Source organism: Rattus rattus, chromosome X (genome assembly GCF_011064425.1).
Source record: "Rattus rattus isolate New Zealand chromosome X, Rrattus_CSIRO_v1, whole genome shotgun sequence".
Classification (NCBI taxonomy): Eukaryota; Metazoa; Chordata; class Mammalia; order Rodentia; family Muridae; genus Rattus; species Rattus rattus.
Window position 1 is genome coordinate 85593961 of NC_046172.1, and position 27827 is coordinate 85621787.

The window sequence follows — 27827 nt, forward strand, 5'->3', positions numbered from 1 at the left end:
TGAGTTATCACCTTGTTTTCTATTCCATTCACTATTAATGCATTATATGGACTGCTGAGAGCTAAGCATCTGGGATCCAACTCAGATCTGATAAAACTTGAATAGACATTTTTGATAGTCTCATTATTTGTTGAATATTTGTTGTATTTTTATGTGAGTTGTTGTTCACCGTTTTATGCTTTATTCTAATTACATATCCCATAGTTTGTTACTTATCTCTAGCCTTCGTTCATGTTGAATTATCAACTGCTTACCACAATAAGTTCTTTATTCTTTACTGATTCTACTTTTGGTATCAATGCTAGTCTGTGTGAAAAAGTTAGCCAAACTACTACCTTGCTAACCTGGATATTTCAACTTGTATTCCCCAAGTCCTCTTCCAGCCCCTTTAGCTATCATCATTTTCTTTAATTTCTTAAAAGCTAAGTCACTAACTTGAATTTCTTTTGTGTTAAATATGTTTTTAAATTGTGTCCTTTTCTTTTAACATTACGCTAAACTGTATAAAATTGGAAGTTTTCAGTTACTTCGACTCACATAAGCAATGAATGAGAGAGGAAAAGAAATAGGGAGGAAAGAAATAAAGGAAGAAAAAAATAAAGTTTGGGAAAGAGAAAGAGAAGGAGAAAAGAAGGAAGAAAAGAAAGTCATCCTGCAGTCTTTCTTTTTGCAGTTTGTTTTTGGTTTTTCAGATTAAGGTGGAATTCTGAAAAAGAAAGTATGAATAATAAGCCATCGTAGGGCTTGGAAAATGTGGAGCAGAATTCTTTCAATTTGTTCTCTGTGTGTCAGGATACAAACTACTTAAAGGTGATAATCATGGAGCATATGTGATGAACAGATCCCTAAGGAATGTCATCTCAGCATGGAAGACAAAAAGAGAAGATGCTACTGAGAAATTTCACATGAATGAAAGCTCCAAAGGCCTTGGAAGACGAGTTGAGCAACAGAAGATTGACGATCTGTTTATCCACAGGAATAAAAAAATCTTAACTAGAACATCAAGGAAGCAGATTGCTACCCCTTAAGCTCCAAGCCTCGAGGGCCATGGTTACCGAAAATGTCTCCTCCTCCCTCCAACTTCAATATATCAAACCATCCCAGGAATACAGGAAATAATGAATGACTTCCAACGCTATTAGCAATATATTCAGAATATATACGCCTGCAAGACATAGAAGTGAAAAGAACTTTTTTAAAGTTAAATGTCACTCAGAAAGTCCTTCCCAGAATCCAGGATCAGAAAGGCAGTTCTCCAAGTGACACACATTTCATCTGGTCATTCAGATGTCCTGTTGACTTCCTGATTTGGAGGTTAATAACACATGAGTAAGAAAGAAAAATTTTCCTTTTGGAAGAAAAATTGAATTTCTGTCAGTAAATCCTTTTTTTTACTTCAGGTTAAAGAAACTTCCTCAAAAAAGGGCACACCCTAGGCACAGGAGTGTCAATCTCTACAATATTGATTAAGAACACTAGTTCTAGCTTTTAAACTATATCTTCAATATACTTCAAATGGGATTTCACAGGCATAAACAATGCATAGCATGTACATAGGAGAAGGAAACTGTCCTACTGAGATTTTATTGCTCAACTTATGTTATTACTTACGTTATTAGATTAGCAAAGATCTCACAGGCTTCCAAAGAGGCTTTCCATCTTTCTCTTTACAAAATTACAAATAACTACATTTTTAAAAAGTTTTCAAAAAACATTTTAATATTTATTATACAGAATAATTGGATTTGTTATAGTGTTTTCATGCATGTATGTAATGTATTTTGACAATATTCTCCAAACCACTTCATTTCCCTTGGGGTTGCATTGAATCCGGAGAATGATTTTGGAAGTATGGCCATCTTATGAGCATGCAAGTTATTTCCATCTTCTACTGTCTTCTTTATTTCTTTTTTCAATATCTAAAATTTTATTATTTTTACTGAATATTTAATTTATTTACATTTCAAGTGTTATCCTCTTTCCTGGTTTCCCCTCCATAAACCCCCTTTCCTATCCCTTTTCTCCCTGTTCTATGAGGGTTCTCACCCACCCACCCCTATCTCATTGACCTGATATTTTCCTATACTGGGACATCTAGCCTGCACAGTACCAAGGGCCTCTCCTTCCATTGTTGCCAGATAAGGGCATTTTCTGCCACATATGCAGCTGCTGTTATAGGGCCCTCCATGTGTACTCTTTGTTAGTGGTTTGGTCCCTAGGAGCTCTGTGGGGAGAGGTTTAGTTGGTTGATATCATTATTTTTCCTATTGTGTTGCAAATTGCCTCAGCTATTTCAGTCCTTTCTATAACTCCTCCCCTGGGGGTCCCCTTGTTCAGTCCAAGTTGGCTGCAAGAATCCTCCTCTGTATTTGTAGGACTCTGGGAGAGACTCTCAGGAAACAGCTTTTTCAGGCTCCTGTCAACAAGCACTTCTTGGCATCTACAGTAGTGTCTGAGTTTGGGATCTCCATATAAAGTGGGTCCCCAGGTGGGGCAATGTATAGATGGCCTTTCCTTCAGTCTCTGCTTCACATTTTGTCTGCATATTTTCCTCCTGTATTTTCTTCTGCCTTCTAAGAAGGACTGAAGTATCCGCACTTGGATCTTCCTTCTTCAGCTTCATCTGCTCTGTGAACTGTATCAGGGGTATTGTGAGAGTTTTGGTTATTATCTACTTATCAGTGAATGCATATGATGTTTGATCTTTTCTGATTGGGTTACCTCACTCAGTATGATATTTTCTAGTTCCATACATTTATTTGCCTTTGAACTTCATGAAGTTATTGTTTTTGATACCTGAGTAGGATTCCATTGTGTAGATGTACCACATTTTCTGTATCCATTCCTCTGTTGAAAGGGCATCTGGGTTCTTTCCAGCTTCTGGCTATTATAAATAAGACTGCTATGAACATAGTGGAGCACGTGTCTTTGTTGTATGTTGGGGCATCTTTTGGGTATATGCCCAAGAGAGGTATAGCTGGGACCTCAGGTAGTGCAATGTTCAGTTTTTTGAGGCACCTCAAGACTGATATCCAGAGTGGTTGTACGAATTTGTAATCCCACCAAGAATGGAGGAGTGTTCCTCATTCTCCATATCCTTGTCATCTGCTGTCACCTGAGTTTTTGATCTTAACCATTCTGACTGGTGTGAGGTGGAATCTCAGGGTTGTTTGCATTTGCATTTTCCTGATGACTAAGGAGGTTTGAATATTTCTTTAAGTGCTTCTAGGCCATTCGATGTTCCTCAATTAAGAATTCTTTCTTCAGCTCTGTACCTCATTTTTAATAGGGTTATTTGGTTCTCTGGAGTCTAACTTATTGAATTCTTTGTACATATTGGATATTAGCCCTCCATCAGATGTAGGCTTGGTAAAGATCTTTCCCCAATTTGTGGGTTGCCATTTTGTCCTATTGAGACAGTCCTTTGCCTTACAGAAGTTTTTCAATTTTAAAAAGTTTTATTTGTTCATTGTTGATCTTAGGGCATAAACCATTGGTGTTCTGTTGAGTAAATACTCCCTTCCCCGTATGTTTGAGAGTCTTTCCCACTGTCTCTTCTATTAGATTCAGTGTATCTGGTTTTATGCAGAGGTCCTTGATCCACTATGTCTTGAACTTTGTAGAGGAGATAATTTAAACTGACTTCACTACTGATTAACTATGTTCTTTTATCCCACTTCCAAGCTCAGTATAAATGAGTATTATTTCATGGGTAATGAAGAAACTTATTTCAAAAATGGAGCTGTTGAATATTGGTCCTTGTTAACTCTGAGAGATATGGGATTTCCTTTTATGAAGTAAACACAGAGCTCATAAATTAGACCTAATTACTGAGCATTTTATATCCATAATACATCTGAATCTGTGTTGTACTTGATGAATTTTGTTGTCCTCTGAATTTCAAGGTACATGTCACAATGTCCTTCAGTGACTGCACAATAGAAATAGGATGCAAACCAATACTGAGAAAGCCACAGTCAAAATATGTTCAGAGTGTTAAAACTCAGAGAAAATAAAATAAAAATGATGTTTGGGATGAGGCTAAACTTAACACTAGGTAGGGAGTCAGAAATGATATGTAGAATATTTATCAATTATGATAAGCAGGAATTGATATAAAGTGTTGTTTTAATACACTCAAGGGCAATGGAAAGCTTAATATAGTGAAACGTTAAAAATTCTTAACTGTACAAACTATGCAGCAATATATTTACACTTGTAAGACACCAAGTTTGTCCACAGACATATGTTTATTCCTTCATCACTTTACTCTTGACTTCTATCTTAAACTAGGACTTCATAGATTTATTGAGTAGTGTATTGCATCCTCTGCATAGTCCTCATTTACTAAGATGAAAAATTGATGTTACTAGAAAACCATAGTATGTCTGCTTCTTCAAGGCTAAGAACATCATTCATAGGAGAAAACAGCAGACTTCTAAGGGGGAACATTTCTTTATATGCTTCTCGACCATTTGAGATTCTTCTGTTATGAATTATCTGTTTAGCTCTGTACTCATCTTTTAAATTGTGTTATTTGGTATATTGGTGCTTAATTTCTTAAATTCCTTATGTATTTTGGATAGTATTACTCTGTTGGATGTGTGGTTGGTGAAAGCTTTTTCCATTCTACAGACTGTGTTCTGTCCTATGAATGATGTTCTTAGCCTTGCAAAAGCAGACATAATACTCACAGGAGGAAATACGGAGTCAAAATGGGGAGCAGAGACTGAAGGAAAGGTCATCCAGAGAATGCCCCACCTGGGGATCCATCTCATATATTGTCAGCAAACCCAAACACTATTGTGGATGCCAAGAAGTTCATGCTGATTAGAGCCCGATATAGCTGTCACCCAAGAGGCTCTGCTGGCAGCTGATGAATACATTAGCAAATGCTTATAACCAACCTTGGACTTAGAGTGGGGTCCCCAAATGGAACATTTAGAGAAAGGATTGAAAGAGCTGCAGGGGTTTAAAACCCCATAGGAAGAATAACAATATCGACCAACCAGACAACCCAGTGCTCCCAGGGACTATACCATCACCACCAAAAATAAAAAAAAAATTAAAAAAAAAGAGTACACATGTAGTGACCTATTGCTCAAACTGCATATGTAACAGAGGATGGCCTTGTTGGGCATCAGTGGGAGGAGAGACCTGTGGTCCTGTGAAGGCTCTGCCCCAGTGTAGGAGAATGCCATGGAAGGGAAGAGGGATGGAATGAGTGGGTGGGTGAGGGATCACTCTCATAGAAGCAGGGAGAGGGGTGACAGGATAGGGAGTTGCTGAAGGGGAAAACAGGAAAGCAGATAAATTTTACGATGTAAATAAAGAAAATGTCCAATAAAAGAAAAACAAAGAAATTTTCAACATCTTTAGTCACCAGGGAAGTGCATATCAAAACAACCCTGAGATTCCACCTCACACAAGTCAGAATGGCTAAGATCAAAAACTCAGGTTACAGCAGATGCTGGAGAGGATCTGGAGAAAGAGGAACACTTCCCCATTGTTGGTGGGATTGCAAACTGGTACAAACACTCTGAAAATCAATCTGGAGGTTCCTCAGAAAATTGGAAATAGATCTACCTGAAGAACCAGCTATACCACTCTTGGGCATATAGCCAAATGATGTCACTTTATACAATTAGGAACCTTGTTCAACTATGTTCATAGCAGCTTTATTTATAATAGTAAGAAACTGGAAATAACCCAGATATCCCTTAACCAAAGAATGGTTAAAGAAAACGTGGTTCATTTATATATTGAAATATTAGTACTCCACTATTAAAAAAGCAGGATATCCTGAAATTTAAAGGCAAACAGATGGAACTAGAAATATCATCTTGATTGAGGTAACCCAGCCCCAAATGTATAGGTGTGGTATGTACTCACTTAAAGTGGACATTAAAATACAGGATAAGCAAGCTATAATTGACAGACCAAAAGGAACTAAGTGGCAAAGGTGGCCCAACAGAGAATGCATGAATCTCACTCAGAAGGGGAAAAGTAGTCATTAGAGGTAGATAGAAGGATGAATATGTGGGGAGCAAGGGTGAGGAGGGAAACAAAGATTGGAATCAGTGTTGGGGAGAGGGTTTTGAGCAAGAACAGCAAACGGTGGGGGGCATCACCAGGAGTCTCCAGAGTCCTGGGATTGGAGAGGTTCTAGTGAATCTGTGGAGGTGACTCCTACCAGTGGAGGATATGGAGACTGAATAGGCAAACTCCTGTAGCCAGGTGGAACTTTCAGAGGAGAAGTGGAAACAACAACCAATCTATTAAACCTTTAACCCAAAATATGTCCTGCCCATAAGATAAGGAATAAAGAGGGAACAGAGATTGAGGTAATGACCAACCCATGTCAGGCCCAACTTGATTATCCCATGTAAGGGAACCGAACCATGACACAATTAATGATACTCTGCTCTGCTAGCACACAGCAACCTAGCATGATTGTCTCTTGAGAAGTTTTATCCAGCAGCAGATAGAAACAGATATAGAGACCCATAATCTAACATCAGACAGTGCTAAGGGAGTCTTGTGGAAGAGTGAGGGGTAGAATTCAGCAAGCCAGAGGGGTCAAGGACACTATAAAAAGAACTACAGTGTCAAATAACCTCAACCCATGGAGGCTCACAGAGACTGAACCATGAACCAAATTTATGCAGGGGCTTTATCTAGCTTCCCTGAACATTTATAGCAGATGTGCAACATAGTCTTCATGTGAGTTTCCTCAACATTGGAGCAGAGACTATCTCTGACTTGACTGCCTGCCATTGGATCTCCTTGCCCTAACTAGACTATTTATTATGTTGAGCCTCAGTGGCAGATAATATACATAGATCTATTGTGACTTGATGTCACAGGTTTGGATAGTAGCCAAACAGAGGCTTCCCCTTCTCTAAGGGATAATGGGGAGGCAGGATTTGTAAATATAGGACTTGGAGGAGAGGATGGAGGGTTCTGTGATCTGGATGTAAAGGGAATACATTATATAATTTAAATAAATAGTAATAGTACTTCCATATTTCTTTCATAGGACTTTTATTCAGAAGATCCCAGCATCCAGTCTTCGTATTCCAAGAATTAAATAAAGTTGTTTCCTAGAAGTTCTAGAAAAGCACCAGAAATTTGCCATTCCATAACATCAACTTTCAAAAGCTTGATAACAGGTAACAGCCTATCTTCTATCTCGATTTGAAGCCAGAAATCAAACTCATTTTATTTTAGTGTACATCCCATTCTACATCAGCACTTTATGTCAGAGAAAGAGAAAGAGAGAGAGAGAGAGAGAGAGAGAGAGAGAGAGAGAGAGAGAGAGAGAGAGAGAGAGAGAGAGTGACCGGGTGTGTGATAATCTCAAACATTAAACTCAGATGATCATATGACAGTTTAAAAAGTTGTTGATATAGTAAAAATTCTGATGTACGTATTGGACTCATACTTCTCATATATTACTTTATTAAGTATCCTGTTAATAAGGAGAACAATAATAAAAATAGATTTGGGATACCTGCTAAATATATGAGTTGTACAAGGGGTAGAATATGACTGGGACCCGTGACACCTTTTGCCCTTGGGTCTGTGCCTTACAAGGTCAGTAATTAGGAGATTTTTGTTTTTCAGTTTACCCAACCATAAAATATATCGGAAGTTGCTTTTACCTAAGTAGGCAGATATCAGCACTCACTGATATCTGTAATGTGCTTTTGAGTTCTGAGATGAAAGTCACAAATCATTTATATACTTGTTCCTTTTGTTTTATAGTAATTGCTTCTCTAATGCTGCTGGATTAAACACTAAACGTAATGGTTTGTGGAGAGTATCGAAGAAGAAATACACCAAGTAAATGTTAAATTCTTCTATTGTATATCAGTGGAATATCTAGATAGCTGTTGGGCTGGATTTTGTCTATGTTGCTTACCCTGAAAGCAATGTGGCTCTGTGTGAGTTGAAGGAAGAATGTAGCCTTGGGGTATCTTCTTAGAGGAGTTGAAGCTTGATGCTTATTTTATAAAAGTTCCTATTGATCTCAGAATCCTCTCCATGATGTGTGACTGACTAACTTTGTCTCTAAAAATCTCTGTATTATTAGCAAAGAGCTCAATATCACTTCAATGAGTCAGAGTATCAGTCCGTTCAACCATTGCTTACTGCTCAGGATGGGGGTGTGGGCTGGGTATGGGGCAATGTCATATAGTAGATGAGAAGGAGAGTCCCAAACAAACTGGGATTTGATTTGTTGCTAATACATTTACTAGCTCTGTGCCCTTGGGCAAAGTTTTTAAGCTCTTGATGATTGTATTAGCTTCTCTGTAAGATAGGAAGGAATCACAGCAAATAACTTAGAGAATTATTACAGTGATAAATGAGATAACCCATGTACACTGTTTAACAGAATGTCTGCTCTCAATTTCTCTATAAAACAACAACAAACTTTTGTTCTAGAAAAACAATAGTTATTATGTGTAAATTATCTTGAAAAGGCTTGAAACATGGTAAGAATAAAATTGCAAACTATTCATCAAGATAAATTTGAAAGCTACATGAAAAAAATAATAAACACACACCCTTCTTCATTAACACAGGAAATTACTGTTTTTAGGGGAATTGCCTTCTCTTTTCCCTAAATTCTTCCATGTTGAATATAACGTACCTTATAGAAAATCTTTATTCTGATTTTTTTTAATTTTAAATGATTGCCATTTATTGCATGAGTAGAGCAGTGACTTAGGGCAAGACAACATATGAATCAGAGGAACTATCAGGCCAGAGTTCTCCAATTTTACAATTATTTTTTAAAAAGGACTTGAAAAGATTTCTGTACACTTTATCCCATCCTAGAGACTGAGGAGTTACACCAAGTTTATAGATGTAATTTAAACTTGATAAAGTATGTGAGGTAGGAAGAAATTCGAAAAAAGAAAGAAGAGGAAGACTATGATGACAATGATGATGATGAGGATGAAAATAATTCAGGACAGATTTTACTAGAATCCTGAAAACATTTTACTTTCTGTCATCTTAGAATTAATTTGGTTACATAAATCATCTACTTGGAATGCCTAAAACAAATTGTTTTCATTTCCATAGCATTGTATCATCTTCAACTTTCTAAACGTTGATTGTAAAATTTAATCCTTTCAGAGAAAATGTCTTTGATGGGACAATATAGCCTGTAAGTTAAGTAATGAGGTTCTTACTGGGAATTTCTTTGCTTTCAGTTCTATGAAAGTTCAGTACTCTATGATCATTGTCTACAATAACTGTTGCAGCATCATGGTGCTTTTGTTGTTGTTGTTTTTGTTTTTAAGGTTTTCCCTTTTAAGACAATATTCATTAAAGTAATGGTTTGAACTATCAAAAAATATCCTTTTATTATTTTTAACTGCTGTCTTGCCTATACAATAATATTTTATCTTCTGAAAATGACACAGGCCTGAATATTTTTAAACTTACCTACTGAAAAGAATGTTTACGATGTTATTATTATAAATTGTATTAATAGCACTCTAAAACAGAGATATTTGTCAGTGGGTCAGAAAGTGGTTGGCACATATATTAAATTTTAGACATAAATAATGCCTGATACATTTTTCATTTTTAATAATTTATATTCTACTTTCTAATCCAGCAGCATTATGATACCTTGTTTATATAGTAGGTAAAATGCAGGAATAGTTATAAATCAATAAAGAAAAATAAGTTTACAGTATGTGATAAATAGGTGTTGAGATAAGTTTAAGATAGCTCTAATTGTTACTAAGAAAAATTAAATATAAAAAACTGCTGGGTACTTATGTCTACATTTAAATCTATGTGTAAAGAATGATGCAACAAGATTATAAAAATAGTTTGTTTGGAAAGATTTTTATTAATGTTGTGCAAATTTTAAGTAATTTGAGACAATAAAGTTAACACCTATTAAGATGTTAAAAATGAGAGCTTTGGTTTCAAGAAAGAAGAATATATTTGAACACTTATGGTGCTAAGATTGAGTGAGATTATACATTCAGGAAACAAGTGTATGTCACACTCCCTAATTTATTGCATTTTATATGCATTCTTTTGTGGAACAATAATGATTAAGGGAAGTATTATATCTAGAATTTTAAATTTCTACTGCAATGTCACAGTTGATGCAAATTTTGTCCCTCAGAAATGAGCCAAGAAAATTCATTTAGGTAGAATTAATTTGCTTAATCCTTACTAATAGTATGAACGTGATCAAAAGATCACTTTATTGTGCTATAAAAGTAGATCATCATACTTGACCAATATGGATTATTTTGTAACCTGGCATCCACATATTATACTAAGTGAATTCAATCTGAAAGAGAAATTCTACCTTTGTTTTGATAAGGTAGATCACCTCCACTATCCTAAAATTTATAAACTAGTTACTAAACTAAAGCTCTTATACCTAATTATGTTTAATGCTACTTTTCACTCATGTGTGACAGTCTTCAGCTTTAGGAAGAAGATATATTTAGAATGGAAATAAAATATATTTTTAAATTTTGGGCCACATATGTGTTTCGCTTCTTATTTTTTATTGGAAAATTTTGTTGCAAGAGAAATATAATTTGATAATGAATAAACCTTAAAATAAAAAAAAATAGAAATAAACATTATAGTAGATATTTACTTTCAGAAGACCCCTTATATTTTATTTATATATTTTCAAGATAAATACAAGCAGAAATGCAAAAAATACAGCTTTATATTTATAATATCTAAGGATATTTGTAGATATATAAGATGAAAAATCTGAATAAATACCTTGCACAGGCCACAGTATTACTACCTTAGCTAGTAATACCTCACAAAAGAATATTTATATATTTTATATTAATATAGAACAATATGATTAGTACTACTCTCTTCAAATACAATTCTTTTTTTTTTTTCCGTAGCTGGGGACCGAACCCAGGGCCTTGCACTTGCTAGGCAAGCGCTCTACCACTGAACTAAATCCCCAACCCCCAAATACAATTCTTATTTTGTAATTCTTATCAAGCTAATACTAAAATCATATCACATTGTTTTTGTTGTTTTCTTTAATTGCTTGATAAGCCACTAAAATCAAGGCAGCTAACAGAAAAAAAAATTATTGGCAGCTTCCAGTTTCAAAGGATGATTCCATGACTATCATGTCAGGGAATGTGACATGAGACAGGCAGGTCCAGGGCTAGATTTGTTCCTAAGATTCTGCACTCTTATTCACTAGTAGGAATCAGAGAGTCTGAGGCAGTAATAAAATGTGAGTTTTGACATCCTTAAAGTCCACTCTTTCCTTCTGACACACCTCCTTCAACAAAACCACATATCCTCCAAGTCCACAAATTCATGTATGTTTATCAAAAGATAATGTTATTCCCAAAGAACTCTTTATAATACATGTTACCATTCTGAATTATGTTTGAATGTTGTCTAAGTTGTCTTTATTCTGCTGCAGTAAAATATCCAATGGTGTATTCCAGGTTCAGAAACAATTATTCATATATATGATGTGCTTTTGACAGCCGTTCTCATTTAAACCACCACATACAGATTCAATTTTACTATGAGTATGTTTTTTTTTTCAGATCAATGCCTGCTCCTGGAAAAGTATTCTGTTATTGTTTTGTGACATTGATATCTCATTCCTCTCTGAATTAGAGGAGCAGGCAGTCTCTTCTAGAGAACTAGTCTCAATGTAAACATAGTTAATGGCCTTTGAAAAATATTCACTCATTTATTAAGTCAATAAATACTTAATGATCACTGGTGATGTTTAAAGTACATTTTGAGTAAATGAGTAGCTCTAATGAAATTCAAAATGTGCTAAGGGTTATAAATGGTACAAATAAGATGCTATTGAAGTACGGAGAGAAAAGTGATTACATTAGGAAGGTACTTCATTGAGAATAAATTTTGAGCTTACTACAAAATTTCTATAGAGCAAAATGTAATAGAATTGAAAATGGTTATTTCTGTTTGAATGAATTAAAATTTAGATCCTGTAAAAGGTAGAATAGACAGTCATAAACAAAATAATGAACTATGTCAACAGTTCATTCCACTGAGGAAACTTTGGAGGTTGATTACTGCAATGTCAGCCTGTACCAGTATTGTGGCAATGGAACTTTGGATCATTTGGAAAATACAAATAGGATTGAGAGCAATATTCAGGGCAAAAGAACTTGTGTTCACCAAAAAATTCTATCATTCCCCATAGAACTCTTTATAGTTTTGCTTTTTTTTTTCCTGCAGTATGTTAGATGGTTAAACAAGTTATCTTTGCAATACTAAAATTTACAGTGGTATACTCAAGACATTGGTAAGAGATAGCATCTAAGCTATTTAAGTGTTAAATCCAAAGGAGTAACAAATGACTGCCACGTAGAAAAGCCAAGATTGTTTTAATATTCATATTATATTTTTTAAAGATTGTTTTCCTCAAGCATAACTTGATGTCCCTAAAAGTTAATTATTTATTTTATTTGCTGTATTAATATGTATCAACTAGACAAAACAATTTTGGAGGTTGAACTTTATTACTTTGTAGAATAATCCTAAAGGAAGGGATGACATAGACATTCTAAGCAAGAAAGAAATATATTTACAATGACATTGAGGGTTGTAAATTTTAATTGTTAAGAATATATAATACAGGGCTGGAGAGGTGGCTCAGTGGTTTAGAACACTGACTACTTTCCCAGAGGTCTTGAATTCAGTTCCCAGTAACCACATAGTGCCTCAAAATCATCTGTAATGGGATCTGATGCCTTCGACTGATATGTCTGAAGACAGCTATAGTGCACTTGTATAAATAAAATGAAATGGTTTTTAGAAATAAAATAAGAGCATAATATATAATACAATCAAGTAGCATACTTTTAATTCTATGGCTCCCAAATAAATTTGTATTCTCCTTTCTACTCAACAGCAGATAACATTGGTTTTCCTTTCCCTTCATGTCATATCAACAAATGCTCTTAGTGAAATAGAGCTTTGCTATTCCATAGTCATTAAGAATATTAAGGATTCTTAATTTAGATTTTTTGGGGTATTATATTTGGCTGTAAATAATTTAATAATCTCCTCTACCTTTTAATTTTCATTCAATTGCAGTTAGTCTACAAGGTGGAAAGACCAAAACATAATTAAGGATTTCCTAGATGAAACGTGAGTAAGTGGACTTCTGAGCTTGAATAATTTTTGTTTATGAAGAGCAGGTTCTATTAACAAATGAAAACCAAACAGTTGTACGGAATTCCTAATGGTAAAGCATTCAGTGATTGACTGAATAGCTTGCTATTTATTCTTTAAATTGTATATTCCTTTCTGTGCACTCAGTAACACTAAGCAACTGCAATCTATTTCACACTGCAGTTCAAATATGCTTACCACATCTTGGACACTTTACCTGTTAAATGCCTTGTTTTACTTTGTGCTTTGTGCTTATAAACCCTGAATGACTCACATCAATATCAGATGTTACTGATGGTACCAGAATACCTTTAGATCCATTCCTCTTTTTACTTATATTGTATGTTTACCTTCTATTAAAAGGGCTATTCTCATTTGATATTTAAGTTGTGAAGCTAAAGCTAAAGCCCATTGGCTGTGACAATACCAAAGAAAGTGAACTTTAATATCTTGACTCAATGAATAATATTGAAAAGAGATAAAGAACATTAAAATTTAGAAACATAAAAGATGGCAATATATAGATTAAAGAGGTAATGGGGTTTTAATATTGCCTCAGTCCCTTTGGGACTGGAAGAGCAAACTCTATTTCCAGGGGAAGAGAAATATGAGACTAGAACTACATAAAAATAAGCTATATCTATTCAAAATTAACTAGTATGGAAATAGTTTGCTTTTACCTGACTATATTCTAAAACAACAAAAAGGCTGGTAGTACCCAGTTTCAAACATTATTGATAATAATGTCAAGCAGTATTAGTTCTGCCCACTGATGCCAACAACTATATTTTCCTCGGCTTAGCTACCCATCCTGTTTTGGTGGTGGTTCTAGGTGGCTATAATTGAAATGTAGTACTCTATATTTATCTTCAACTAATAAGAATTATTTGTTCACTAAAGAGAAACCATTATAAAACTATATTCTGTTTCATACTCTCCAGGGGGAAAAAAGATCATAGTAAAAACCTGTAATTATTAGGTTGGTTGGTTGGTTGGTTGGTTGGTTGGTTGGTTGGTTTATTTATTTATTTATTTATTTATTTATTTATTTATTTATTTATTTTTATTTATTTTAACACTACAGATTTTTTCCCCTCCTGGTTCACCCATCACCCTGGTTTCCACATTCTATACCTACTCCCTGCCTCCCATCTCCATGAGGATGTACCTACCCCACCTACCCCATAAGACCTCTGAAATCCCTGGGGCCTCCAGTCCCTTTAGGGTTAGGTGCATCTTCTCTGACTGAACCCAGACCTGGCAGTCCTCTGCAGTATATGTGTTGGGGACTTCACATCAGCTGGTGTATGCTGCTTGATTGGTGGTCTCTCTGAGAGGTCTCATGGGTCCAGGTTAATTGAGACTGCTGGTCCTCCTACAGGTTCGCCTTCCTCAGCTTCTTCCAGCTTTTCCCTAATTCAAACACAGGGGTCAGCAGCTTCTGTTCATTGTTTGGGTGAAAATATCTGCATGTGACTCTTTCAGCTGTTTGTTGGGTCTTTCCAGGAGCAGTCATGTTAGGTCCCTTTCTGTGAGTGCTCCATAGCCTTAGTAATTGTGTCAGGTCTTGAGGCCTCCCCTTGAGCTGGATCCCACTTTGGGCCTGTCACTGAACCTTCTTTTCCTCAGGCTCTTCTCCGTTTCCATCCCTGAAGTTGTTTTCATTATTAAAGGCATTTTTCATAAACCCTGTATGTTTCCATATATTTAAATCTTTCCAAGCTATTGTTTTACTCATATCATTTATACTTTCTGTTTTGCTTCCTTGCAATGAATGTGAAATGAAATAGAAATGGTCGGGTAGTGATATAACCACTGTCAAAAAAGGAAAAAAAAAAAAAGCAGCACAAAAAGAAAAACTTGTTTTTGGTACAAGCTACAAAAAAAAAAAGATAAAGACCAATCTAGCTACAAACCCATCTATAATGCTAAACTCCTCCAAGATATGCTAATGCAGTAGTGGCACAAAGCTTCTGAGAGTAAGCAACTGTTGTGGTTTGAATATATATTTGTTAGCTTAGTCATCAGGGAGTGGCACCATTTGAAAGGATTAGAAAAATTACAAGGTTTAGCCTTGTGAAGAAAATTTGACAGTGAACATGGCCTCCTTTCTCTCTCTCTCCCTCCCTCTCCCCAACTCCCCTGTGCTGAGCTACTTCTCTAGAATCATGCTGGTAATGGGATAAGCCTTTGACCCTGTAAGCACATCTCCAATTATTTTCTATTCTAAGAGTTGCCTTGGTCATAATGTATCTTCATAGAATAGAACAGTGACAATGACAGAAAACAATATGTTTTTGACTTAAGGCCTATTCCATGAGATGAAAACCATACCAAACACTGCTTGGGTGATCAAGAACCTAAGAATAGGATGAGTTAGCCCAGCAATCTTGAGAAAAACCAAATACTACTGTTCTATCAAAGGAACATAGCAATTAAAAGACTTCTAATGATATTAAGCTATATTCACAGATCAATATCTTACACAGCCAACATCAGAGAAGCTTTTTCTTGCAGAAGAGGGGAAAAATACAAAGAACCTCTGCCAGACTTCATACAAAGAGTGACAGACCTTGGAACACTCAGCCCTAAATGGGATGTCCTCCATCAAATCTCTCACCTCAAGTCTTAGAAAGCCCTGCAAAGGAGGAGGAAGAGTTTAAGCCATCAAAGTTGGAACAACACCCATATAAACTCATAGAGTCAATATTTACAAGGTTTGGATGGGCTTGCATGAGCCTATACCAGAAGGGGTCCTGCAGTTGAAAGGAGAAGTGAACAAAAGTCCATAAACCTAATCCTGAACCTATCTACGGATAACCACTTGCAAACAGAAATTTAATTTTATTCCAAGGAGTCTCCAGGGAAACAAACTTCTCTTAAGGCTAGGTCAGCTGTATATGGCCAGCAGAAAATTAATTCAATGGCAGATTTGGAGATTCCTTGTCTTATAATGTCACGTCAAGGCTGTTTCTGTTGTACTTCTATATTTTTACAATACATGTTCTTCATGTATATTTTATAACTTCCAGTTTTGTATTTTTAAGGGTCCCCTAAGGGTATAAACAAGTGGATCTTTGTTTTCTGTGCTTTCTCTTAGGCATTTTAACTTCAGTTTATTCTGTTCTATTCTGATTTGTATCTACATAATCACATTTTAGTTTATTTAAATAAAAACCATATTACTTTTAAATTCTTAAAATGAAGTTAGGGAAGGCTTGTGTGGAATAATGATGACTATAAACATAATGTTATTATTAACAACAGAGGTATAGTAGTAGTAGTTAATATTTATTGCTCACTGCGAGCTTTCAGTTTAGTCAGTGCCCTTTACTTGCTTATCCCATTAAGCAAGAACTTCTTAAGATAGATATTATGATTTCCACTTACAGCTAAGGAAGCTCTGCCAGAAAGGTTAAAGAAGTAGCTGAAAGTTAAAGAACTAAGTAAAGAAAGATGATATTTTTTATACAAAACTCTCAACTTTTACAAACTCTTCTACCTCAAAATTAGGATAATTATCAACATTAGGTACTTGCATACATGTGTCTAATAATACATCGTTGCAAAGAAAAATTTGATGGAGGTGAAAGGGTAAAGGAAAGTGAAAAGGAAGCCATTATTTTTGTATGCTGTTTTTACCACTATTGCTTTATATAATTATTTTATCTTGATAACAATCTAGCGGCATTGTCTGTCTTTCTGTCTGTCTGTCTATCATTTATCTGACATTTTTAGGAAATGGAGGTTCGGAAAGATTAAGTAAATTGTCTAAGTTTACAGAGATAGCAAATGATCAAACTAGAATATAAATTATACCTAAAAAAATATAGAAGTACTTGATTGTTGGTCTCTTCAAATATTTTTCCAATAAAAGTGTATAAAGGTAACATTTTCAATTTTTTAACTTCCTTATAGGCTTTTGATATGGATGAATATGCACAAATATATTTCACAATGAAAGTATAAAATTCAATGAAAAGCTCACTGTTTCAGAATATCTATTTTTAACTGTATAGAAGTTCACTGAGATATATAGGTTTTGACTCTGGTATCTGGTATGTGGTGTTCAATTAGATATTTAATCTCAATCAGCGGTTTCTACCTCACATTTGATCATTCATTTCCCAGATAAAAGACACAAAATTTTTGTATTTATAATAAGCTTTTATCAGAACTAAACCTGGGCAGATATCTAATCAGCATGCTTTTATACTACTTCCCTATCAATGATCTCAAGTTATAAATTGTTAGTTTCTATCTGGGCTGATCTTAACTCCAATTGACCAGCCCTTATGGCCATGTTTTCATAATTCACCTACCCTGTGGCATCTCTTGGCTCTCCATTTTCTTCCCTCTTTTCCTCGTGGTCTGTTTTCAAATCCCAAGCCCAGAAACTCAAATCCCTCATATCTCTCTTCTGCCCAGATATTGGCTATAGGCATCTTTATACACCAATCAGGGAAAATGTGGGGGGGGCAAGGTTACATAGCATCACTCCTTTTTTTTCTCCATCTTTATTAACTTGGGTATTTCTTATTTACATTTCAATTGTTATTCCCCTTCCCGGTTTCTGGGCCAACATCCCCCTAACCCCTCCCTGTCCCCTTCTCTATTGGTGTTCCCCTCCCCATCCTCCCCCCATTACAGCCCTCCCCCCAATAATCATATTCACTGGGGTTGAGTCTTGGCAGGACGAAGGGCTTCCCCTTCCACTAGTGCCCTTACTAGGCTATTCATTGCTATGCAGTTGGAATCCAGGGTCAGTCCATGTACAGTCTTTGGGTAGTGGCTTAGTCCCTGGAAGCTCTGGTTGGTTGGCATTGTTGTTCATGTGGGGTCTCAAGCCCCTTCAAGCTCTTCCAGTCCTTCCTCTGATTCCTTCAACGGGGGGTCCCATTCTCAGTTCAGTGGTTTGCTGCTGGCATTCGCCTCTGTATTTGCTGTATTCTGGCTGTGTCTCTCAGGAGAGATCTACATCCGGCTCCTGTCGGTCTGCACTTCTTTGCTTCATCCATCTTGTCTAATTGGGTGGCTGTATATGTATGGGCCACATGTGGGGCAGGCTCTGAATGGTAGTTCCTTCAGCCTCTGTTCTAAACTTTGCCTCCCTATTCCCTCCCAAGGGTATTCTTGTTCCACTTTTAAAGAAGGAGGGAAGCATTCACATTTTGATCATCTGCCTTGAGTTTCATGTGTTCTGTGCATCTAGGGTAATTCGAGCATTTGGGCTAATAGCCACTTATTAATGAGTGCATACTATGTGTGTTTTTCTGGCATCACTTGTTTATATGCAGATTCTCTCATCCCTGAGGGTAATCAGGCATTGTGGTCCAGTATTTAGCTTTATATTCCATAGCAAAAGATCAGATCCAAGCAGCATGTTGCTTTATAAGATTTTTTTAAATAATAAAGTTAAAATATTTTTTCATTTTCAGTCCTCTTTCTTGGGAATTAGTCCAGGTTCACAAAACATACATTTTCTTGTCTATCTCTTGATGAGTAAGTCAAAAGAGAGAAGAAAGATGGAGAGAGTAAAGGCAGAAGGGAAGGGAGATATAGGGATTAAAGTTAAGGAAAATATAATAAATATGGATCAATACCAATTATGATCTCAATAAACTATGAAATTTCTATTTTGATGTTATAACTCTTTGTGATTATTTTTAGTTCACAGACTTAGTTGATTTCTATCTAATAAGAATGACATTAATCCAAATGATTCAGCTGGTATTTTCTTCCTTGACAAAACATCTCTCATCTGTAAGAGATCAAACCATTAGAGGAGTATAATGTTGTATTTATAAAGATTGATTAGAGGATTTCCCTCCATGCTTCAATTTCTTTACTTTGAATTACTTCTACTAATGTGGTTTTAACCCTCTGAATTAGCCTGTTTTGATTCCTTTTCCTTTGAAAATGACTCTATTAACATTTCTCTTGTTTGTTATAAAACTAAAAATAGTACTTCAGTAGATCACTTCATAGCTACCCAACTTTATTTAAGCTCCCCATTTTATAGTTAGGTTTAAACATATTTTACTTTTCTATTATTGCAGTATTTAAGGAAGATGGGTGATTTTTGAGGGCATAAAAACAGGATATATGTATAAGGCTATATTAAATGCTTAGGAAAGGTGAGTCATGGGGAGGCAAATACAGAACCAGCAGTATATAAATAGAATGGAGGACTAAGGGTTGTCATACAGTTGTCTTAGTCATTATTCTTTTGCAAAAGTGCTCTACAACTAGTCATCTTCAATACATATGTACTCATTCTTTTTTATTTCAATGTGCTTTGGATTTTGGGTAGTGATTCTTGCAATAAATATGAAACCTCTTCACTGTTTTCCTTCATAATACTGAGAAGTGATGCTTTTTGAGAGCTATAGGTATCAATATATTGTTGCTTAAAAATTTTAACAGGCTTTCTAGCTGTTGATTAAATTACTTCAGTGATAACTTTCTAAGGAATTCTAAAGTAGCAACCACTTGAAAAGTGGGTTAAATAGCATACATTCTTCAATTTGTATGAAATTTGATCTTATTTAATGTTATTTAGACAATAATTGCCACAGAGAAAGGTGGCAATACGTAAAATTCTTCTTCTGCAAGTTGCATACTAAGATGGAAGAAATGATTAAACTTTTGGAGAGCTTTTATGTTTCATTAAAAGATTTTTGAGGATGAGAAAATATAGTTACCAAACCTTTAATAAATACAGATACATTTACCAATTATTATATACTGAGCAGGGCTTTTGATATTTCCTCATTTGAAGCCAATCTTTCAGTAGAAGTAATACATCATAAATTAATACATAATGCAAAATGATGCCAATTCATGATAACTGCCTTAAAGAAACAAATAAAGCAAGTTATGAGGACAACAATACAATAAATGTAGAAAGGGGAAGGGTGGATTATTTGGGATAGTTCAAATCTTGTTCCCAAAATTTGTGAAAACTTACATACTTCAAATATTTCTGCCATATGTTTATGAGATCACCCACTGGATTAGGGGAAAAATATCTTTGACCATACCCTCTAAAGAGCATGATTCTTCTTCCCTCAGTGGCTATCAACTGCAAATAATTCCTGTGTATAGGTTGGGCTCTAGGAAGTATTTCTCTTAACTAGAGTGGCTTGATCATATACAATCCTTACATACATCACATTGGTTAACCCCTTTTTCCATTAATGGACTATTAAGTTACTTTATATCTTGGTACACCAAGTATCTCATTAATCTGCCAATTTAATTTCCTTTTGTGCATGATTTCATAGGTAAATTATTGGACTATTTGTTGCTTCTGTTTCTTTTTTCTTTCCTTCATTCCTTCATTCCATCCTCCTTCCTTTCTTTTTTCTTTTTGTCTGTATTTATTTCATTCTCCCTGTCCTGCCCCACCTTCCCCTCCTCCTTCTTGTTCTTGTTCTTATCCTTGTTGTTGTTGTTCTCTTCCTTGTCTTCCTTCTCACTACGTCTCAGATATTACTGGCCTAGGAACTATTATGTATATGAGGATGACCTTAACATTTCAATTTCTTCTTTCACATTTTGAGTATTGATGCCTATGCCCCAACTTTCCCTGTTTATGGGGTCCAAACACAAAGCTTTGTGCACGTGAAATGAACACTACCAATGGAGATGCCTCTACAATTCAATAATTCTATTTTAATAGTTTATGGAGTTACCGTGACTCTTTTCTATAATGATGGCATTTATTTAGTCTACTATGAATGGGTGTTCAAGAGCTACATTTCCTCAACATTGCTCTTGAATTTATTGTCCTTGATGTTTCTGATGATAGGCATTTTACAATAAGAAACAATATGTCATTGTGGTTTTGTTTCATTATACTGATGATTAGTATTGTGGAACATATTTTTTCATGTACTTATTTGCCATTTGCATGTATTTTTATGGAAAGTAATATTTTCTGAGAAGGAAACAGCATTTGTAACTTGAAAGGAGATTAAAAATAAAGTGCCTGTGTATCTTCTTTTAAGAAATGTCAACTATCCTTCCTGAAGGACCAAGACCCAGAGACCCAAGATATGAAAAGAAAATGTGTGTGACAGAGAGAGAGAGAGAGAGAGAGAGAGAGAGAGATCAATGAAATAACTTAATGATATTCTATTATACTCATAAATTGTTGCCTAGCCCAATAGTCATCAGAGAAGCTTAACTCAGCAACTGATATAAACAAATTTAAAGTCCCACAAATATTAGGCAGATCTTTCGGAATACTGCAGAAGAGGGGGAGAGTAGTTTCTAAGAGCGAGAGGGGTCAAGGATACTACAAGAAAAATAAACACAGAATAAACTAACTTTTGCTCACAGGGGGTCAAAGAGCCTGATCTAAAAATCAGGGAAACTAAATGGGTTTGACCTAGGCACTCTACATTTATATTATAGTTATGTAGCATGGTCTTCTTGTGAGACTGTTAATATGGCATGTGGAGACTATTATTGACACTCTTGCCTGCTCTTAAGAAACATTTCCTCTTACTGCTTGCCTCTTCCAGCCTTAATATGAAGGAAAGTACCTAGCATTACTGCAATTTGTTATATCATATTTGGTTGATAATCCTGGGAGGCCTGTCCTTTCCTGAAGGGAAATAGAGGAGGAGTGGTTTGGGGGAAATGAAAGATTGGGGAAAGGATGGGAAAAAGTAGAGGGAGGGGAAACTGCAGTCACTATATAATAAATGAAAGAACAAATAAATAAATATTTAAATGAAATGTCAACTAAATTCCTTTGCATAATTTTTAGTCAGCTTATTTGATGTGTTTAATTGAGTTGTTTTGTTGCACATACATACACACACATACACACACATGCATGCGCGCATGCACGCACACACACAATAGCACACACACATTTACATACATGTGACATTAAATCTTATCTCATATTTCAAGGTTGGACTCTTTTACTTTCCTTATTTGAGTGAATTGTTTCTTTGTATATTTCATAGTTCACTAAATTTTCAAAAACCAAAGACAATGCTTTCATTGCTAGGAAGTTGATACATCTCCATTTGGGTGAGTCAGTTAGTAAGGCATCATTTGGTACTATTATTGAAGTTAAATTTATACTATCTTTCTTTATCTCGTTAGCTATATATCAACATTGCAGATCTTTTAAAGAGTTATTCATTCTAGAGTTTGCATATTTGTATTATCTAAGAAAAGATTTGCTGATCAGCCTCCTGTGAGATTCCTGACAAGTTGGCATGATCTTTGGTCATATTTCTTGCTGTAGTTCTTGGACTGTAAGGATTGATTTCTGAGCCATTCAGCAATTATTCTAAGAATCTCTTTCAAGGAGCATATCTAGAACCTGTAAAAACCACAGGAGCTGGCCTGGAGATTGGTTGGATTATTCAGGAAGTGGATGGATAATGGACTTGGTTCTATATAGATGGGTACTAAGTGTTGGAGCTTAGTCTACAATGACTGTAGACTGTCTGATTGTGGATATGTATATTTGTTTGCGAAGGGGAGGATTGAATTCTATGTATACCTACCACCGAGTGTTGCTGGATACCCATATTGAAACTGAATTTGATTACTAAGGTATGTACCAAGATGGATCTTCCAGAATAGAACACTTTAGTCTGACCTGAAGCCTGAAACCTACCTTGTACAATGTCAAGTAGAGATGCTGAGTTTGAGAGAGTTGGTCTTGAGCCTTCGGTCATAAAAGCATGACTGATAACTGAAACAACGAATATGTTCTAAAGTATGACGATATGGAGGCTGACCTAAAAATTGGGTGTGTAGGTACTATACGTGTGAGTTGGTCTAATAGACCTGATTGATACCCTGAAAATTTAAAATCTGGAGCAGAATCTAGACCCACTAGCTTGAATTAGTAGGGCCTATCATAGATTCAATTTCAATAGAGGCTGACAGAAAACCTCATTTTACAGGTCCTTATATAGGGTTCCATGAGCATAAATTCAAATCTTTGGGCCCAGGAATATCCCACAGAACCTCAGTTGATAAGGGTGAATCCAGTATTGGTTTGGAACAAAAGCTTGGGACTTCTGGGTTGTCATTGCTCAGGCACTCATGGATGCCAGTTCACAGGTCCTTGGCTGGTTTCCGAAGCAATGTAGGTTTACTCATGCTGAACTTTGTTGGGGTGATACTACTTTTATAGCCTGAGGAAAAACTAGACATTCCTTTCCTTCTTTTCACAAATGGAAGTTATTTCTTTGCATACTCTGCTTCCTGGGATTTTGAGAAGGTTTAAAAAGATAATGCAAAACTGTACTTATTACTATCTTCCATGTAGCTTTTAGTTATTATGTTATACAGCCAAATAATGGTATCTCTAATATGGTTTTGTTAGTTTTTATAAAATTATTATGCATGAACAATGGTCAATATAGATGTTTTTGTGGGTGGAGAAAAAGTTATAGTATAATTTATAGAATATAGATGTTCACTGAGTCTTAATGTTCTAGAATTAAATTCCCATTTTCAGGTACTAACAAGGTTAGAATCCTTTTTTACTATAACATTTAGAGGTATGCTTTTGAAAGCTTTTAAGGAACAAAGCTATTAGGATGGGGATCCCCATTACTGAATTCTATAAGCTTTATATAATAAAAGATGAAACATGCATAGCAATAATTGTTTTCTCTACCTTAAAATGTATGTTATCTATCATGTAATGACTCGTCAAGCAAGAAGCTCATCAGTATACATGGCTCTCCACACTGATGCTCCATTGTTGGTGGGATTGCAGACTGGTACAATCACTCTGGAAATCAGTCTGGCAGTTCCTTAGAAAATTGGACATTGTACTACCTGAGGAGCTAGCTGCACCACTCCTGGGAATATACCCAAAATATTCTCCAACATATAACAAGCAGACATGCTCCACTCTGTCCATAGCAGCCTTATTTATAATAGCCAGAAGCTAGAAAGAACCCAGCTGTCCTTCAACAGAGGAATGGATATAGAAAACCTGGTACATTTACACAATGGAGTATACTATTCAGCTATTAAAAACAATGATCTTATGGAATTCTTAAGCAAGTGGAGGGAAATGGAAAATATCATCTTGAGTGAGATAACCCAGTCACAAAAGAACACACATGGTATGTACTCAGTGATAAGTGGATATTAGCCCAAAAGCTCAGAATACCTAAGATACAATTCATAGGCCATGTGAATCTCAAGAAGGAAGACCAAAAGTATGGAGGATTCAGTACTTCAAGAGGGGAACAAAATATTCACAAGAGGAAGTACAGAGAATATGTACAGAGTAGAGACTGAAGGAAAGGCATCCAGACACTGCCCCACCCGGCAACCCATGACATATACACTCACCAAACCCAGACACTATTGTGAATGCCAAGAAGTGCTTCCTCCTCGGAGCCTGATATGGATTTCTCCTGAGAGGCTCTGCCAGAACCTTACTGATGCAGATGAAGATGCTCACAGCTAACCATCAGTCTGAGCATGGGAACTCCATTGGAGGAGTTAGAAAAAGGATTGAAGGAGCTGAGGGGTTTTCAACCCCATATCAACTAACCAGAACCCCAGAGTTCCCAGGGACTAAACCATCAACCCTAGTGTACTCACGGAGTGACCCACAGCTTCAGCTGTATGTGTAGCAGAGGATGGCCTTGTTGGGCATCAATTGGAGGAGAGTCACTTGGTCCTATGAAGGGTAGATGCTCCAGTGTAGGGGAATGCCAGGGCAGGGAGGCAGTAGTAGGTAAGTGGGTGGGGATAGAAGCAGAGGGAGGGGGGATGGCATAGGTGGTTTCTGGAGGGGAAACTAGGAAGGGGATAATATTTGAAATGTAATTAAAGAAAATGTCCAATAAAAGTTAATCTCCTTTTCTTAGTCTCCAACATTGTGCTTTTAGCAACTTAAAAATGTAAGAATGATTTTAGAATGACCAGTTCTGTAATCTATCTGACATCTACATTCAGACCATAATCTTAAACATCAGAATCAATAGATGCAATATGTTTTTCCCCTAAAAGTCAAGAACTGAATTTACAAAAGATTGTTTATATCATCAATATCTGTCTCTTTTAGCTGTTTTTCCCAATAATTTGTCTCAAGAAGAAGATATTATAACACCATTGTTTTGCTTGTTGTCTTTTCTCTTTTGGCAACGGATACTACTTCATATAAATGGAGAAGAGTTGCATGATGTTTTAAAATGTTGATTTCTTGTTTGAGACATTCTTAAATATGAAAAAGTAGAAAACAGAGGTAGAAAAAAAATAGATACAAAAAGTTCCTTGGGGGAAAATAAACATTATTAACATTTGCAAATCTTGAAAAAAGAATTATCGTGGCTCAATTCACAAGTCTAGCCATCTTAAAGAACAAGAGCTAGTGCCTCTTATACACAGATAAGTTAATGCTAAGAAAACTCACATATAATTCCTGAATAGCTTTCAAATCTGTTGAGCTTTGAAAGGTATAATTAAAACTTATTATTCTCCTTTTCTTTGTCTACCAGCTGTCTGATCACAGAAAGAAGGAAAACAAGATTTTTTCTTTAACCAGTGAAAGCATTTGCCAGATTTAAAGAGAAATTATACTTTTAAGTATTAAAAATCCTTTCTCACTAAAGTGACAAATGAGTTGAATTTTGCTCAAACATTTTAACTGAGCAAAACCAATGAGGAGCTTCTCAATGAGAGCATTTTCTAAAAATGGCATTTCATAAAATACCAAAGCTTGGTTTGGGGAGTGTTTGTGCTCTGTATGACAGTTTTCATCATTTTGCTATCACGTCTACTATGTAATAGTATACTGTTCTGACCATTATATATCTGTTTACCTTTCTACTGGGAACCTTTTGAAAAATTTCAATTTATCCCAACTCACTATGTTAAGCTAGACACGATAACAGGCTTGTATTTACTGATTAGTGCCTTTAATTTTAAATACTTTGCTTTAATGCAAAACTCACTAATACACCAATGACATTCTTCACAGACCTAGAAAAAGCAAAATCCGAAAATTCAGAGCACAAAAGACACCATATAATCAAAGCAATCTTGGATAAAAAGAACGAAGCTGGAGGCATCACAATACGTGATTTCAAAATGTATAGAGTCATGGTAACCAAACCAGCATGGTACTGGCATAAATACAGACATATCAACCAAAAGAACAGAACAGAGTATAAAGATCCCAGAAATAAATCCATGTATCTACAGCCAACTGATTCTCTATAAAAGCACCAAAAACATGCACTGGGCAAAGAACAGCCCCTTCAATAAGTGATACTGCAGAAGCTGGATAGATATTCACATACAGAAGAAGAAAAGTTGACCTTTCTTGCTCATCCCATACAAACTGAACTCAAAATGGATCAAAGCCTTAAATTTAACATCTGAAAATTTGAAACTATTAGAAAGAAGCACATAGCAGACTTTTTAAGACATTGGTACAGGCAGTGAATTTCTGGAGAGAACACCAACAGCAAAGGAAACTAAAGTGAAATTTAACAAGTGCTTTATATCAAACTAAAAGTTCTGTATACTGAAGAAAGTAATATACAGAATGAAGAAACAACCAAAGTAATGAGACAAAAGTATTGCTACCTATGAGACAGTGAATAGTAAATAAAGTAAAAACAAAAAACAAAAAACAAAATTAACAATAAAACTCAAATAATCTAAATGCAAAAAATGGATAACTGATCTGAATAGACATTTCTCAAAAGATATATCTCTATCTATCTATCTATCTATCTATCTATCTATCTATCTATCTATCTATATGTATATATATATATATATCTCAATGTTTATATAAAATCAGATTTAATTGATTTTCCATTTATTCCAGTTAGAATGTTTATATAAAAATTAACGTAAAAATGCTAAGGAACAATTTTGCAAGAATGAACTTGTGTATTTGATTGTTAGAAAGTTAGTAACTATAGGTCTTATGAAGAACAATGCAGAGATTCTTTAAGAGTAACAGTACAAGAGAAAGCTCTAAAATTAAACACCTATTTTATTTCTGAATATATGTCAAAAAGAAACAAATTTAAAATAGCAAAATTGTGTCTGTAGGCCCATGGTTTTAGTGCAGTATCACAATAACTTAGATGCTGAATCAACATAGATATCCATCAATGGACAAACTTGAAATGTGTCAATATATATCTATACATATATAATATATTTATAGGTAAATACATATACAAATAAAATACTTAAATCTTGACCAACTAGACTTATCAATAGGTGAAAGGACAAAGATTGATATTTGTAAGGGTTCTTTAAAATATAAATGCTACTATTTGTTTTCAATAAACAAACATAATTAATGTACCCTGTCAAATTAAAAAATGCACATTCAGAAAAACAAATATTACATGCTCTCTGTGACATAATCTGCAAAAACCTTTCTATAAAAGTAGAATATTCCCCCGTGGGAGAGGGCCCAGGTGAGGCAGGAGCCCTGCCTGAGACACCGCCGGAACCTGAAGGAAACAGACCGGATAAACAGTTCTCTGCACCCAAATCCCGTGGGAAGGAGAGCTAAACCTTCAGAGAGGCAGACACGTCTGCGAAACCAGAAGAGACTGCTCTCTACACACATTGCTGATTCCAGAGGAAAACACCGG